The sequence below is a fragment of the Rhinopithecus bieti genome, unplaced genomic scaffold (genome assembly GCF_001698545.2).
Source record: "Rhinopithecus bieti isolate Rb0 unplaced genomic scaffold, ASM169854v2 scaffold_61957, whole genome shotgun sequence".
Lineage (NCBI taxonomy): Eukaryota > Metazoa > Chordata > Mammalia > Primates > Cercopithecidae > Rhinopithecus > Rhinopithecus bieti.
The window spans coordinates 548582-567783 of record NW_016823861.1 but is presented as its reverse complement, the minus strand read 5'-3'; positions in this window follow the sequence as shown (position 1 = coordinate 567783).

The following is a 19202-nucleotide window of genomic DNA, read 5'->3' as shown; positions in this document are numbered from 1 at the left end:
AAAAAAAAAAAAAAAAAGACAATCTGACAGTACTGACAGTAGAATGGTGTATAAAATGACAAGAAGACACAGAAAACATCTTCCTGTGCTTCTAGAAAGACCTTATACTTTGAGAGATATATTTTATAGTGTAACTAAATAATTTTGATAACATATTAGACTTTTCTTATGAGTATTATAATTATTTTTGTATATACACATAGAGTGATGCAGGGACAAATCTAGGCTTCATTATTATATGAACAAAAGTTAAAATTAAAATTAAAATTTACTTAAACCTTAATCAAATAGTAATTAGGTTTTAACTAATTTATCAAATAAGTTATGTCAACTCAAGAAACAAAAAATGTTGCACATATGGTTTAACTTATTTAAAGAAGACCTTTTCCTTAAGATACTCATTATTGTCATTATATCTTCTATATAAATATAATATAGAATATTTTATGTAATGTATTATATTAATATGCTAATTATAAGTATATACTTTTACATTAGTTATATGAATAATATATTATATAATTGTATATTATCTATATTTTTTATCTCATACATATATAATCATGTATTTGTATAATCATGTATGTATATAATCCTGTATTATGACCATTAATTATAGTCTAATTATGAACTTAAGATTATATTAATAGGAATATATATAATAGCATATATATATAATTTTTATATAATGAGGGGGTACATGTGCCCTCATTCTACTATATTTGATATAGCAGGTCACTAGCCAGACTCAAGCAGGTCAGGAGAAGCACCCTTCACCAGGAATGTCAGGCAACCATCAGGTGCCTGACAGGTCAGTTGGTTATTAAACCGTCTCTCTAAATAATAATTGGTCACAGCCACCTCCATAATAATAATGATAGACAGAGACATTGGTATCAGCAGCTTCCCAATAAGATCTCAGGAGTCAAACAAGTGGGCTCAAGCGTGCTTACTAAGAGGCACAATGGCAGAGTTTAACTGGTAACACTCAGCTGGTAAGGGAAAAGTGCCTCAAAGAGCATGTGTACATCTTCAGTAAACACACTGCACACGCAGCCCCTCCCAAGTGCTGGCAGCCATTGTGCATGCAGACAGCCCACATCAAAAGAAGAATCAGGGGAGAAGTAACTCAAAAGCCTGGAACCATGCCAACATATAAAACCCCAAGTCAAAGGGCAAACCATACACTTGATCTCTCAAGTTGCCCACTTGGCCCTCTTCCAGGTGTATTTTACTTCCTTTTGTTGCTGCTCTAAAACTTTTAGATAAACTTTTACTCCTGTCCTGAAACGTACTTCTCTCTCTCTCTCTTTCTGCCCTATGCCCCTTGGTCAAATTCTTTCTTCTGAGGAGGCAAGAATCAAGGTTGCTTCAAATCCATACGGATTCACCACTGCTAATACTTTGACATTTTGAGATTCTTTTCAGACCATCAGTTTCTATGCGTAAGGCAAGATGTGTCTCAGTCAACTGTTCTGGGGATTAAGGCATCGAATGAAGAGTGTAGCTGAGAGGACTGTAGCATATTTGGAATAGAGTTTGTCCTCGATCTGTAATGTAATCCAAGTGGCTCATTCAAAACTTTGCTCCACAGTAGGAAACCAATCCTCCAGGAAAATCTTTTGCACACAAATGTCATTGCATTTAACAGGAAAAGCCTTGTTTTGGGAAATCAGCGTTCCAGAAAATGCCAAATTAAATGGACAATTACTCTGACTTGCCTTGAAGATAGTTTCACATTTTAGGAAAATGGCCTGAAAAAGTAACTTTCGTTTAAAGAGAGAAAGCATCTGATAGGACTTTAGCACTACACAAATGCCACTACAACCCCAAATGAAAATATTAAAAATCTGAATTGCATGATGAAATTATGGCAAATGATTTGAGAAATAAGAAAGGAGATTAACAAGCATAAACTCAACTCATTGTCTTCTAAAATATTTATATATGTAAATATAGGAGCTCTTCCTTTCTTGAAATAGTCAAGCAGACAGAATTTCTCTGGGTAACACCATTGCTTTTTTAATTCAAAATTCCTGTCAAGCACCACAAATGTATGCAAACGTAACTGGCAGACAAGATTGTAACAATGTTTCATGGCTCAACTGCATATATTCTTCAGTGTACCAAGCAAATAGTAGGTAGAATATAAACGCATGGATTTTACTCATTTTTATTAAGAGATAATCACATTCACAGGTAAGGATGAGCTGAATAGTTTGTGATTGTCAACGTGCTATTTACTAATATTCAGATATTGCTTCCTCTCTAAAGCTTTCTCTGGTCCTCACAGACTAATCTGTTTCTGTTTTTTCTGCTCTATTTTAATTACATGTTTTACTTACATATCTTAATGACATGTTTAATTACACTATTTTTAATTCCAAATTTTATTACAAAATGTTAAATGAAACAAAACTTGGCATGTTCATATATAGTAAGGAATATTTCATGGAATATAAAGGCAAAGATACCAATTTTTATTAACATGTGAGCTCCATGAGATCAAAGATTTGTGTCTTGTTCACTGCTTAATTGCCAATGCTTAATGAATGAGAAGGTGCATCAAAAGACAAGCTGCCCACAGAACCCCTGGGATGTGCAAGAGAAAAGTGGATGGAGATAGGCAAGAAGTGAACTATTGCGACTTTAAAGAGTAATTAAGTTTGAGGGGAGAGAAGCAGGGTGGAAAGTGTCTGTCATTGAGGTGCTTGTCAAACAATAAATATGCAAACATTTGTTGGTAGACATCCTAAAAAAAAAAAAAAAATGTAGGGTTAGGGTTAGGGTAAAGGTGCCACAGAACAAAAATGCTCTGGGCTTAATGGTTTTGCTGAGACCATTCTCTGAGACTTTGATGCTTTAGCATTTGGATTGTTAGCTTTATTCATGGAAAAAAGACAGAAGCGTCCGGACAATTTATATTTTTTAAGATAATAAGGTAGTATGAATCAACAAAGATGTCCTCATACACATAACTCACTGGAGCAGTTTGCTCTTCCCTGATAGGTCCTTTTTGAATCAAGTTCTTCATTTTGTACTACAGAATTAAGTTCTCAAATGTAGCCCACTTGGCTCTGCTGTTTTTTGTTTGTTTGTTTTGTTTTCTTAAATGCAATTTCCTTTGCATTGTAACTGGACCCAGGTTCTGCTGCTTGCCGCTTGAAAGCCAGACACAAGACGTAAGGATTGGTGGGAGCAGAAGCAGGTTCAACTGGAGAGCAAGCAAACTGAGAAGATGGCAAATTAGCATTCTAAAGTACCATCTTAAATTTTAAAATTTACCAAAGGGTTTTTATCATTAGATATTTAAGATTTTCTCATTGTAAAATAATAGGGCAATAAATACTTTTCATGAATACAATTTTCTCTTTTTTAGAATATCTCCCCTCTTAAGTAAATTATCATATCTACAAGCAAATACGTTTTCAAAAAACAAAGGAATTTCACAAAAATCTAAAACCTTTTTCCAATACTTTTAGCATATTTTCAACCACTAACCAAAATAATTGTAACTATTTACACTATTAACAGTAATATATGAATTTTAGTATACTCTAGAAAGCAGATAGCAGTGTTATTTTACATTTTTTATTAATTTTATAGGTGTTTCATTATTCTTTTATTTGTGTTTTCTTAATGTAAACTCTAGTTGTTAAATATATTTTGCTATATTCAATATTAGTTGTATCTCTTCTTATGGAAACAGTCATGTTATGTCATGTGTCTATTAAATTTATTAATGATATTTTTAATGCTTAATTTGAAATCAGAAATCTAAGATAATAAGGTTTTCTCTATTTCCTATAAACACATTTACCTTAGCACAGTTTTTTATAACTTTATTCATGTTATTTACATGAAAACAATATTTTATTTGCATATAGATGTATGTATTGTTCATTTCCTTTGACTAATTATTTCTTATTTCAAATATGTGAATTTCTATTAAAGATTAGTTTTACAAGCACAGGTATATTTATTAATTTATTTAAGAAATGGGGTTTTCTCTATTACATTTCCTATAAACATATTTACCTTAGTACAGGTTTTTTATAACTTTAGTAATATCATTTACATTAAAACAATATTTTATTTGCATATAGATGTATGTATTGTTCATTTCCCTTGAGGAATTATTTCATATTTCAAATACATAAATGTCTATAAAAATTAGTTTTAGAAACATAGATATATTTATTAATTTATTTTTTTAAGAAAAGGGATCTGGCTATATTGGTCAGTCTAGTCTTGAACTCCTGGCCTCAAACAGTCCTGGAACCCTGGACTCTCAAATTGCTGTTATCACCATACCTGGTCACACAGATATATTTAACTTTATCCTAAAAAAAATACTAGCTCTGTTTTTTGTTTTTTGTTTTTGTTTTGTTTTGTTTTTTGGTATAAATTACACTCAGATGTGATTCCATTGCAACACCCCTATTTTTTTAGAAGAGGCATTAAATCATGTACTATCATAAAGTTCCTTTTGTGCTCTCCATACCTGGTAACAGCTCAGGCTTTTCTTAGATCTATTGAATGACTTACTCACCTACACAGCATGAAAGAAATAAAGATTATGGGCAGAGATTTACTGTAGATATCAGAAAAGATCAGCGGAGGGTGATTTATAGTTATTTGATGAGTGAAATGGGAAAATGAGAATAGGCAATTCTAAAGTATACCTTTTTTCTCAAAACAGACAAACTTACCAGAGTGATAGATTTGCCTAGATGTGCTGGACATTTTGCCATAATTTTATATTTCTTCCACAGCACATCAGAGATCTAAATAAAGTCCTACTCCTCTATCTGGTATGGAATCCTAGGATACTCAAGCCAGGGAGTAGGTTCATACTCTATAAACTATATGCCTATATTTTAAGAATGTTGTATTTGCTTGGTTTAAACTACATCTATTTCATATATTTAGTAGCACATCATCAGTCCTTTCATGAGAAACCTAACACTTTTCTTCTGATACCTTTAATAACTTCTCCCCTGATCTCCCCATCCTGAGTTACATTAAATGACATTGTACCATCATTTAGGTTATACAATAGTTCTCTGGAGATTCAGTGTTACCAATATTTTGTATGGTACTTGACTCTATGAACTACCTTATAAGAACTTATACTCTTTATTCTTGTTTTTTTCTTTCTTTCTTTTTTTTTTTTTTCTTACTTGATAAACTTCTGGCCAGTTTTCAGAATCATTTTGTTTTGCATAAGTTATTTGCATGCTTATCAACATATTTGCTGAATTTTTACAGAACTTTTCTGATAATTCCAAGATCAAATAAGAAGTATCTAATTTTTAATGATTATTTCTGTGGCTAAAATAGTTTCAGTGTCATGATATCATTTCAATGTGGTTATATTCTATAATAAGCTTCCTTATTTTTTCAAGCCTTCAAACATAAATTCATAGACATATGGCTGTGTGGCAGTTCTACACTGCCCAAGCTTCAATCAGTCCATTCCAGGGGTAGTGATGCAAGGAAAGCGAAGTTTAATGATAACTTTTATTCCTCTAATAAGTGGTAGATGAAATAGTGACAGGCCTTAAAAGTAGAAAACACTAATTTTTTTCCCCAATCTGGTGAATTTTCCCATGCACGGAGCTCAAATTTACTCTACTCAGGGAGATTTTCCTAGAGAAGGATAAATTAAATTATAAAAGATAAAAATGTGATCCCATTACGTATATATGCACACACATTCAAAGAATTTTAAAAATTTATTTTAATACGGATGTTTTAAGTTACTTGTGGGGACATTCTTTTGAGTAGACATGCCTGTCCCCGTATCTCTGTCCCACAGTGGAAAATGGTTTATTGCTACACAAACTTTCTCAGATCAGTAACACTTGGCTCTGTGTGTTGAACCCAGAGTTAAGGCCCAAAAATCGAATCTTGTTTGTCAGTCACTTGCTCTGTAACTGAAGACAAGTCATTTTATGTTTTTATATTCTATGTAAAAGTATAATTTTCCAGTTTGACAAATAATGAGCTTGCTACTTACTAATGAGGTAACTATACTAAATGTCTCTGAGCCTCAGTGTCTTACTATCCCTGTTCAGTGGGAATAAGGATATACATTCAGCACATTTGTCAAGTAGTGTAAGATGTGACTACAAGAGTCCGATACACAATAGGTGTTAAGTAAATGGCAACTTCCATAGCATTACACACATATAACATAATATACACAGAGAATACACATACTTTAAAAGACAAAAATATCACACAACAAATGGTGGGTCAGTATGCAAGGAAAAAATAATGTTTTAGAATAATATTTTAAAATGTTTGAACTTGCAATATGCCCTGCTTAAGCCTGTAAGATTTCTCTCAAAGCATCATTATTGTACACTGTAATTTAGTTCGGTTTCTGTAGTTTTAAAATAAATCCTTGCCATCCACCAATTTTAATGTTGGAATGTAATCTGAAAGCATTTTATCTGAACTGTAATCAAGGAAGCTGACTCCTGATCTCTTCTCATATTACGTGGAAGGATGTTACTGTCAGTGTTGATGGTAGGATGGAGCTGCCCCACTTCTAACAGTAATATTCCTTACTTTATTTAATTCACTCTTCCTGACTTTTAGGGTCCGGTCTGTAATTCTACTGAATGGCAATTGATGCTATAAGCACATTCAGTCAGCATGGATGAAGCTGATTGTTTTTACCCCTCCTTTTCTGCAGTTATTTTTAGCAACAGATTACAAACTATGTACAATATCAAAAATCACTGCTGGATGTGTTGAAGTATTTTTATCAACTGCACTGCTGCCATTGTTTTCTCAGTCAATGTTCTTTCTTGGGGAAACTATCAGGAATGTCATGTTTTCGGCACACATTTTGTGCTTTAAGTTATTATCCAAAACTTTCTATAAGAGCATAATGTGCTTTAGCAGATAGAAAACAAAAAACCCCACAGAACAAACATGAAAAGTTTGTTGATATTTTTCAAGATAAATGGGGCATACTTTAATGATGATTATAATAAATATTCATCATGGTAAAGCTTAGAAACACTTTATTAATTTTTCTTCATCACACTAATAAATCTAAAAAGCATAAAATGGTTCCTATATTATTGCATTAAATCCTTATTGCATTATTGAAATTCCATGTAAAATAGCCCACACACATTTAAGAAAAATAAAATTTGAGCCTGGGCGTGGTGGCTCACACCTGTAATCCCAGCACTCTGGGAGGCTGAGGCGGCCGGATCACGAGGTTGGGAGTTTGAGATCAGCCTGGCCAACATGGTGAAACCCCGCCTCCACTAAAATACAAAATTAGCTGGGCATGGTGGCGGGGCCTGTAATTCTAGCTACTCTTGAGGCTGAGGCAGGAGAATTGCTTAAACCCAGGAGGTGGAGGTTTCAGTATGCTGAGATCGTGCCACTGCACTCCAACCTGGGTAATAGAGGAAGACTCTGTCTCGAGTGGGGGGGTGGGGATTGAGTAACACAAAGACTTATGGCAAAAGTCATTTTTTAAAATATATTTTGTCACTTCATGTGTTTCCAAGTTCTTTCACATCAATTTCACGTTGACAGAATCTCAGCCTTGGTTATTAAAAAGAAGCCAGACACAATGGCTCATACCTGTAACTCCAGCACATTGGAAAGTCAAGCAGAGAGGATTGCTTGAGGCTGGGAGATCAAGAAAATCCTAGGCAACATAGAGAAACCATGTCTGTACAACAGAGTAGCCGGGTGTGGTGGCATGCACCTGTAGTTCTACCTACTCAGGAGGCTGAGATGGGAGGATCACTTGAGTCCCAGGTTCAAGTTTAGTGGCTTTCATTGAGCCACTGCACTCCAGCTTTGGTGACAAAGTGAGACCCTTTCTCAAAAAAAAAAAAAAAAAAAAGCATATCACATATAAAATGATATGAGATGGCATCATTCTAATAAAACTAGATCAAAGTGTTGCCAGAGTTGATTTCTTCTGAGGCCTCTTTTCCTAACTTGTAGATGGTCATTTTCTCTCTCTCTTCGTATGTGGTTTTTCCTGTGTGTTCCTGTGTTCAATTAAAGAGGCCAGTCATATTGGATTAGAGCCCATTCTAATAACCTCATTTTAACTTAATTGCCTCTTTTTTTTTTTTTGGTTTGGTTTTGCTTTTTTGAAACAGGGTCTCGCTCTGTTGCCCAGGCTGGAGTGCAGTGGCACATTCTCAGCTCACAGCAACCTTCATCTTTGGGTTCAAGTAATTCTCCTGTCTCAGCTTTCCGAGCAGCTGGGATTACAGACATGTACCACCATATCCAGCTAATTTTTGTGTTTTTAGTAGAGACAGGGTTCACCATGTTGGCCAGGCTAGTCTTGAATTCCTGACGTTCAATGATCCACTCACCTCGGCCTCCCAAAGTGCTGGGATTACAGGCGTGAGCCGCTGCACCCAGTCACTTAATTGCCTCTTTAAAGATCTAATCTTTAAACATAGTTATATTCTAAGGTACTGGGAGTTAAGTCTTCAACATACGAATTTTTAGGGAATACAACTCATAAGAATATGTAATATTCTAGTAATAGTAATAATAATAATAAAAGACAAAAAATGTGTCATTATAACCTGGACTGCATTGCTCTCTCTCATTAGAGAACCCTAACCTTCTCAGGAATGTCCCAATATTCAGCTATAAAACTGTATTTCCCAGATTGCCTGGCACTGAGAAGTGATTGTTTGATCCAACTCTGCACAATGGATTTTAAATGAAATTGTTGGGAAAGACCACTGTGGCCGCTGACAGACAGTACCCGCGTCTACGGGTATGCCTCTGTGGGCATTTGTCCTTTTACCCCTCCGTGATTTCCAGCAGCCACTCCGAAGAAAAAAGTGGCAAGCTACAATATTCCTTGTATTGCTGGTTTGTGGACTTATTTTATGTGGAGAAAAACATATTGTATGTAAGCCATTATTATTCAGGGTTCTATTATATGAACTAAAATGAATCCTTTTTAATATGGAGAATTTAAGGAAAAAGACACCTGAGATGATAAGCATTCGCTAAGAAATGGTTCAATTGTTTTTTCATATGAAGGGGGCCTAATGACATTATAATCAAGATCAATAGTAGAAATTAAGATATAATTAACATCTTCTGGCCTTTGAAAATTTTCACATGACATATGTCTGGGCATTTCTATAGTAGTATCATGGAAAAATTTTTATAATTGACTTCTGAAAATGAATTTATATATAAAGTTAACATTAATTAATGAAAATGATTCTGCAGAAGAGACGAGCCTATTTCAATATCATCTTTGGCTCATAAGCATGAATGACACTGATACATTTTACAATTACTATGATCTGAATAATTCCACTCTCGTGAATTCACTACATTTAGCCCACGTGTCATGTAAAAATAAGTCAGGACAATTGATGTTGCTAAAGAATTATGTAATGGAAGCTCTAGTCAGTAATTTTAGAGAATAGCCATATAGGGTCATTTAATACAAACTTTTATCATGACTCTTTATTTTGGAAGTATATGTAATGGTATGTACAGATCACTCTTTCTAAGTGGATTTTCATATTTAAAATATATAGGAGTCCATGTAAGGCAAAATGTAAAGTATATATAGTTATATATCTGAGTACATTTTACATGCAAGATATAGTTACATAGTGATTACATATCAAGTGCAAGACTTGTAATAATAGGTGCTTTGAAATTTGTAATTAAATTTTGACAAATTTATGCTATACTTCATTTTCCTTCACAGTGTATATGGTAGTATATCAAGTCTTTCATGCATAAAGCTAAAATATTTACTCAACCTCTAAGTGAATAAGTAGATAACCTACACTTGCCTTTTTGGGGAGATTCAAACCTTCTTTTTCTAGTCCTTCAATCCTCTATGTTGCTTCAAAGGAATGAGTCAGAATCCAGGGGAAAATGCCCTACTGCTAAGAAGGACATATATTGTAAAATTTGAAGACACCATTATTGTCTAGATTTCTAAGGGCGAGAATTTTAATAGATTTTATAGATCAACATGCCTTGAACATGATGTTTTACACCCCTCTCTGACATTTACACTGATTAAGTCATTGAGTAGAGGCAATTCCCCCATTCTATACATAAGAGAAGACCCAATACTTAATTCGTCCTCTCTCCCTTCTTTCTCATTTACACACACACGTAAACCTAACTTAAGTCTCCTCCTCCACAAAACAAAATAATAAAAAAACAAAATTGTAATAACCTTGACAAGAATAAAAATTAAAAACTACCCCATGCACAGAAGTAATGTTACTTAGATACTTTCCCTGATTTAAGAAGGCCTTGAGTCTACATCCTAAGACAGCCAGCATCAAGATATTGAGGCATATCTCCTCTCTCCTCCCTGTATGTTTGGAGAGCAGGACTCGGCTGCACAGGCCTACTTAAGTAGAGAGATGTTGAAATAATCCACTCCAGTCTAGCCTACTGGATTGCATTACTGGCTGTTGAGGCCAAAGTCCCAAATAATATGTAGGGGTGCCTTGCTTTCTCTGATACGGTTTTCTACACATATTTCTCAGAAACTATATCATAACAAATGACTGGTCAGTAACAGAATTTTGTTTGCCTGGAGTTGGCTGGCCAGAATGTGATTGCTAAATGTCATCTAATATTTGTTCATATCAGCATCCTGTTTCATCATTCACAGCAGAGCCCATATCTGTTTGATTCTAAATTCATTGTCATTCATCTACACATTGCTATATACTCCATCTTTAGAGTTACAGGCAGGTTTCCAACCCTTCCTCTGTCTTTTGATGATGTTCATATAAAGTTCCCATGTTCTTCTCACCTTATTGTAGTCATACTTGTTTGAATAGGGACTTCTCAGACTAATGTCCATTACCTAACTATAAATGTCAAATGAAGTTTAGGGCATCTAAATATTCCCCATAATTGTCCAAAAATTTGTGATCTCTGTTAATTTAAGCCAAGTCAATAGAATCAAATTATTTTATCAGATTTTAAAGGGAGATCATATTCCCCTACTCCACATCTAAAAACAATTGTTCTACAAAATATTTAGTAATTACAATAATGATGATAGTGGAAATATAACATACTGGTAATCATTGTTATTAATTGAGGTAGTAATATGAGGGCTTTATAGAAAGTGGCATATTTAATTATTATAATAAACCAGAATACATTGTTAATGATCCACGTCATAATGATGAATAAATTGAAGCTGAGAAAGAGTAAGAAACTTTCTTACAGTGTCATCTTAAATAAAAGTAGTGCCAAAAGTGCACACCAATCTGTTCAACTCTCCTTGACATACATGCAGCATACTGCATTGATGTCATGGCAAAATAACTTGCAATGCTGAGTCTACACTCTCTTTCAGGACGGGTAATGGTAGCCAGCATAGCATACACATACACAGTATTACACTAAGGAAAAGCACTTCTATAATAATTGAGCTTATCCATGAATGGGGAGATAGTTTGTTCTTAGACCAGGGAACTATTTTTCTAAGCTCCATTAATTCCATAGCAAATTGACTCCATAGTCAAATGTTAGTGTGATTCCAGTTCAATTTGTGTTTTATCTTTTTAAAAACTGTAAACAATCAGATATTATTTTAAAATAAAGTTTTTTATTAGAAAGCAGTGACAATGTATATTAAAGTTTGATCTTCTTAATTGACTTGTATGCTAAAGTTCATACAAGGAAGGTCAGGATTATTGGCTACAGTTTTCACACTGGTATATAAAGAGATTGTTAAACCAAGCAAGAGTCACAGAGGTTGGCCGAATGCTGTATGATACTGTATAAGTCAGCACAACTCTTTCAGCTTCATCAACTTCACACATAAAGAATGATAAGATGGTGTGGTGCAGTGGCTCACGCCTGTAACCCCAGCACTTTGGGAGGCCGAGGCTGGTGGGTCACTTGACTTGAGGTCAGGAGGTTGAGATCAGGCTGGCCAACATGGTTAAACCCTGTCTCTCCAAAAAAGTAGAAAAATTGCCGGTGTGTGTGGCACTTGCCTGTAGTCCCAGCTACTGGGGAGGCTGAGGTAGGAGAATCCCTTGAACCTGGGAGGTGGAGGTTGTAGCGAGCTGAGATTGTGCCACTGCACTCCAGCCTGGTGACAGAGTGAGACTCTGTCTCAAAAATAAAATAAAATAAAATAAAATAAAATAAAATAAAAAAAAAAAAACAAAAAAGAAAGAATGAAAAGAATGATGAGATGGATTTTGTGTATTTTCCCTCCAAGATGAGGTAATGTGACTCCGTTACATGCTTCTTGTTGCCAGAGTCTGATGAAATGCATTATTAAGGCATTATATGACTTTTGTTTTATGCTATGCATGCGCCTAAATTATTATTTAATGAAGCAGCAACTTTGCAAGTAATTTAGTTTTTGCTGCTTCCTGTACTCAACAGCAGCTTACATTAAATGTGTATTATTTTTCTTTTTAATTAATTTCCTTCTCAACTATAATAGTATGCATATGGAGGCACTTCAAATACTTATCCTAATAAATGCCTTCCACAAGCATTAAATACGGTTGCCCTTCACTCTTTCCCATCAAGGATCAGCTTGTTACATAATAGACTAATTAAATAATTAAAAGTTTTAATATGATTCCCTGGATGAATTGTGGAAAACAGTATATTAGCAATCTGTTTATAGAAAAAAATAAATAAAACTAACAAATTTTAACTAACTAAAACTAACGCTACATCCTTAAACCTTTATTGAGGTTTCAAAATGGCACACATGGGTGAGTTTGGTCACTTTAATCAGGGGAGCCATTTTATCAAAGGTGAAATGAAATGTATGCTATTTTACTTCACAGGGCACAAATTTGACGATGGATAATAATAATCCATAACAGAGAATTATGAACATATTTTTAAATGGTAGAAAGAATCTTAGGGATTTCACTATGTGTGGCAATCCTTAAGCTGCTGAAAATTACTTTGATGGACAGCATTATTTTCTGAAAACCTGACCTCATGCTCTTTTTGTAATCCATTTTCTGCGGTTGATAAACTAGTACAGTTTTAAAAACCTGTGTGTGTGTGTGTGTATATATATATATGCATGTGTGTGTGTGTGTGTGTGTACAAGTGCATGGTTTCTTAAATGTTTCTCTTTTTTGCTCTGAAATTCTGTACAGTCATATAGTATTTACCGGTTACTAATTTTTGTACATACTATCCTAGACATTGTAGGCATGTACTATAACACATTCTAGGAAAGTTAATACTCACTGAATTAAGAAACTAATGATTTTTAATATGATAAAGTAGAAGGAAGAAAAAGAAATGGACAATACTGTTTACTAAATGATAGATGACAAGAATGTGTTAGCTATTTCTGTATGTAAACATAAAGCATTTAAAGGCTAGACATTATCCACTGTTCTTAAGAAACCAACGCAAAAGTAAAAGAGAGCAAATTCTCTACTTACAAAGCATTTACTCAGAATGTCGTGTCAAGCTCTGGACTTGTAATAGTTTGACTAAAGAATCAATAGCTTCAGCATTAATGATCTGCAGCAGTGACAGAGGAAGCTCCATTGCTGATGTGATTCTTCAAAGCCTACAATGTTCTGTTCTGTCTGCTTAAAATACTGAGCTGTAATTGCCTATCTAGGGTCATAAATAATAAAGGCAGACCATGAAATGACATTGAGAAACAGAGTTTGTCATTTAAGATAGGGGTCAGAAGAAGATCTGGTCAAGGGCAACTGGCTTATAAAAGGAAGTGTGATCATCAGGATAAATGAAGTTTCTTTTACTAGAGATTCCAATAGACTAGAGACTTGCTGCTGTTAATGTGTCATTTATATCATACACAAAGGAGAATAAAATAGTAGAGAAAAAGAACGTTGAAATATTCATGGTCAAATTTCCACTGAATCTTTATTAAGTCACTAATATTGGATGAGAGTTCATCTTATGTATGAGATATTATCTAGTTTGCACTTAAATCTGTTTAACTAGTTATAAAGACTTCCATAGAACAATCTATCTCTCTGACATTGTCAGTAAATTAATGATTCCTTTGAATTAAATCTTCCTTAAAATAGATATGCCTCTACCTAGAAGTACATGCTCTAACCACATATATAATCTTGGTTTGAAAATCAAAGCAAAATTAAAATCTGAGTAATATGGAGTAAGAAAATAAAGCCTTTGATGTGTTTGACAGAAAAATTCTATCAATACATACAAATTAAATTATAATTTTATTACCTTTATCTTATACATATGTTGCATATTTATATATTTTAATAACAGCGTATTTCATATAATGTTCTCAATTATTTACAATAACATATTAACTATCCCTTCAGGGCTAATACTTTAAGAGAGAATTTTTCCCATGAAATTGTACCATTTCTTTTTTTTTTTTTTTTTTTTTTTTTTTTTGAGACGGAGTCTCGCTGTGTCGCCCAGGCTGGAGTGCAGTGGCGCGATCTCGGCTCACTGCAAGCCCCGCCTCCCGGGTTCCCGCCATTCTCCTGCCTCAGCCTCCGGGTAGCTGGGACTACAGGCGCCCGCCACCGCGCCCGGCTAGTTTTTTGTATTTTTAGTAGAGATGGGGTTTCACCGTGTTAGCCAGGAGGGTCTCGATCTCCTGACCTCGTGATCCGCCCGCCTTGGCCTCCCAAAGTGCTGGGATTACAGGCTTGAGCCACCGCGCCCGGCCTGTGCCATTTCTTTATAAGAAAATTTTAGTTAGTTTGCTTATTGTTTGCACAGATATAAACATTTAGAACAGTAGTTCTTTACCAGGGCTGATTTTGCGCCCTAGAAGACATTTGGCAATGCTTGGGGACATTTTCTATTGCTACATCTTGGAGGGAGATGCTATTGGTACCTAGTTGGTGGATGCCAAGAATTCTGCTAACCATCCTGCAATGCACAGGAATGACCTCCACAATAAAGAATTATTCAGTCAAAAACATCCATGTGCCAGCATTGAGAAACCCTGATTTAAATATATATTTTAATCTTCCATTTGGTTTCCAAAACTCCTCATCAAGTCCTAGACATTGTTACAATGGAATATCATAATAATGTACTATGAAGTCACATGATATGTGTGTTGGAGCTAAATATTCTCTAACTTATGATTGTTTTGACCTAAATGAAAAAATGTAGTTTTTATATTATAAAAATCTGGAAAGAATATTAAAATGGGCAGATTCATGTTGCCTTGGTGCTGGCGAATATTCAGCGTACTGCAGTGATCAGTTTCAAGTCTCAGTTTCTTTTTCTTTTTCTTTTTTTCTTTTAGAGACAAGGCCTCTCCGTCACCCAGACTGGAGAGCAGTGGTACGATCTCGGCTTGCAGGCAACCTCCGCCTCCCAGGCTCAAGCAATTCTCTTGCCTCAGCCTCCCAAGTAGGTGGGATTACAGGAGTGTGTCAATACTCACCTGACAAATTTTTGTATTTTTATTAGAAACGGGGTTTTGCTGTGTTGGCCAGGCTGGTCTTGAACTCCTGAGCTCCAATGATCCACTCGCCTCAACTTCCCAAAGTGCTGGAATTACAGGTATAAGCCACTATGCCTGGCCACAGGTCCCAGTTTCAAATGACCCCTTTGCAGGTCCACATCTTTAAAAAACCCCTAACCTGGCCATGTAGGTTATAATGTCATTGTCTCTTGATAAATTTGAATAAAAAGTCCTTTTATGAGTTAAAGCTAAAGAAAATGTTTAGTATTTCCCTTTCTGGAAAAAAAAGTGTTGTGAATATGAAATTTCTTATATCCTAATCTTTAATACTTAATGAAAACAATGTTTAAACTTTAAAACTACTTCATTTTCTGAAATGTGATTAAAAACTAAAATTCAGTTTGTATGTATGCATATATTTATCACTCTACATAGAAGAGCAGAGTAGACAAGGATGAAAAGTCTAGAATTAGTGTACCTGAATCGAATCTTGGCTTAATCGCTTAAAAGTTCTGTGAACTTTGTGAACATGTGTGTGCTGTCTCTGGAAGGAATAAGTAGTTATAGTGTGGGACTGCATCTGCTTGTGCAACACGCTGTCTGGCACAGGTTTCTGTCTCTGATGGGAACCACGTGGTGGAGAGATACAAGCAAAGTTCTGGAAGCCCCTGCTGTTACTGAAGAAAGTGCTACATGGTCACAGAGATAGAGCTATTAAGGCATAGAGACTGTGTTTGAATGCAATTTCTACTACTGACTAGATGGTGTCAGTGTGACATAATTCCACTTACTGAATCAGCTGAAATATAAACATTTAGAGTGTTTATATCAAAGAGAGTAAAAATTAAACTCGGCCCAAGATAAACATCAAAACATTACATCATGTCATTGCAGATTGACATGTTTTCACATAGATAATCCTAACATAATTAAAAAATAATATTTCTGAAATTAACACCAAAAGAGAGTTTGAATACAGGATAATTAATTGAGTTTCCTCCAAACAAAATCATGTATATATTATAAATAGTATAATACAATATAGAGAGAAAAACTGAATACAACTTCGTCATTTAAGTATATTACTTTGGAGCACAGATTTAAAGCATCAAGTCATAACTACAGTGCCAAGACATGCAATTCAAGCCTTAAGTGGAGCCTGAGAGAAAAAAAGTTTCCATAGCAAAAACAGGAATCTGTCATAAACTAAACAGCCAGAGACACTAGATATCCAAAAGACTTAGTTGTCCTGAATCCAGTCTGAAGTTGTTTTACGAACTCACTCTACCCTAGACCTTGGCTTGCATATCTACTCAGGGAAGGAGAGGGAGCCATGAGGTGAAACTCCTAGTCCATTTCATAAGGAATCCCTTGGACGCAGGGCTTCTCTGCACAGGCTGAACTCTGACCCTAGAAAGGGAAGGCAATATCATACAGCAATATCAGTAGCCCAAATAGTGTATCACAGGGCATGGCAAAGCCACAAAAAGTGGCCTTGATTATTTGTGACACCAATGGCCCTGACTCCCACTTGGGCTCACACCTTGAACTACAAAACGTGCTATTTAGAAAGTGTTAGAGGAGAAGCATGGTAGGCAGTGGTTATTTTATCAATGGAGGTTAGCGATCATGTGTTAAAATGACTTTATCTAGATACAAAAACTTTATGGATATGCCTACCTATCTGCCTATCTAGCTAGCTAGCTAGCTATCAATCTAGGTACCTTCTATCAATCATCTATCAATCATTTATTTAGCATCACTACATGTATACACACATATACTAATGCATACAGACAGGCAGACTGATTGAAAGCTAAAGGTTGTATCTATAAAACTTACAGTAAGTAGATTTAGAAAAAATACAATAGACTCTTCATATTTTCCCAGAAGGTAATGCATAGAGAATTTTGATTTTCTCGACAGTCAACTATTTTAATTGGATGTTTTCTCAGTTGCAGAGGACTTTGAGAGTTTACGATGTAAATAAATAGATGATGAATTGCCTTCAGGCAAGAAAGAGCATCATTCTTGATTCTGTATGTTTTCGTCCTAAGGCTGTTGCCTTCAGGACAGGGTTTACATCATTCCTCCTAGGGATCTAGCATCTTCCCTCAATGTGAAGTCAGCTTCCTCTTCTATTTTCTGGCTGACTCTTTTGCTTAAAGCAGCAGGAATAGTGTTCAATGATACGTTTTAAAGATGTACTTCTTGAACTACTACAAAATAGCCACAGAGTAAATCTATATGATGTTATGTTTAATTTTTTAGTAATTTTTCAATAAAATCATGACAGATAACTTAAGTCATAAGTTGCTAAAATACCAGACACATTTGAAAAAAGTTGATTATTTTTACCCTGTTTCAAAAAAGGGCACAGAATTTCAGCATGATTATTTATAACAATACAAGAAGTAGTTTTTCCACATAACTGAATTATCTAGGCAACTGAAACTCAACATTTAAATGTAAATTTTTACTCTAAGTATTTATATAAGAGTTGTTTTAAAACATTTTCTTAAAATGCATGGTTCCTATTTCAGCTTTCTATTTTGATAATTCAATACAATTGTATTATCAGGTTATTATATAAGACTGTGATTCATTAAGAATTTTATTCCATTGACATACTTAAGGCTGCTTACCCTAACTAAATTTACATATTTCCTGTGTTTGTTTTGTTTGTTTTTATCTCTCTCTTCCTTCTGTTGGAATCTTAGGCCAGAAAATTTTCTGTGGTGACTGTCATGTATAATCCTAAGAGCCAATTTTTAGGCAAAGCCTAACAATATAAAATTTTCAGAAAAGTTACATATGTCATTAATGCATAACATGTATGTATGTTGACAATAGTCTATTGTATCATTTACTACCACAAAATATGTACACAATTATTGCTAAAAGTTAAAATTTATTATAAATTACACACAGACACTTAAAGACCATACCTGGGGTCATTCACAGTCAAGAGAAATGTAAACAAACCATAAAGATGAAGTATTAAATCACAACTGCATAAAATTAACTGTAGTGCACACTGTACTACTGTAATAATCTCATAGCCACCTTCTGTTGCTATCTGATGAGCTCAAGTGTTGCAAGTATCTGCTTAAAATGCCATGTGATACTCATTATCTCTGTGTGAGCAGTGTGTCTCTTCAGTAAACTGCATATCACGGTAAAAAAGCGACCTGTCATAGTTCTGTGTCTCTTTCATTATGTTAGTGCAATATTATAAACTTTGAATAATGACATGGAACCCATGTAAAGTGCCACTGGAGATGCTGGAAGTGCTCCTAAGAAGCAGAGAAAAGTCGTGACATTACAAGAAAGAGCTGAATTGCTTAATATGTACTATAGATTGAGGTCTGAAGCTGCAGTTGCTTGTCATTTCAAGAGGAATGAATTCAGCAAAAGAAGCATTGTAAGAAAAAAAATGAAATATATGAGGCTGTCACTGCCATCATTATACTAGTAGCTGTGAAAATCATGCACTTTTTGCAAAATACCTTTTTTTTTTTTTGAGACGGAGTCTCGCTCTGTCACCCAGGCTGAGATGCAGTGGCCAGATCTCAGCTCACTGCAAGCTCCGCCTCCCAGGTTTAGGCCATTCTCCTGCCTCAGCCTCACTGAGTAGCTGGGACTACAGGCGCCCGCCACCTCGCCCGGCTAGTTTTTTGTATTTTTTAGTAGAGACGGGGTTTCACCGTGTTAGCCAGGATGGTCTCGATCTCCTGACCTCGTGATC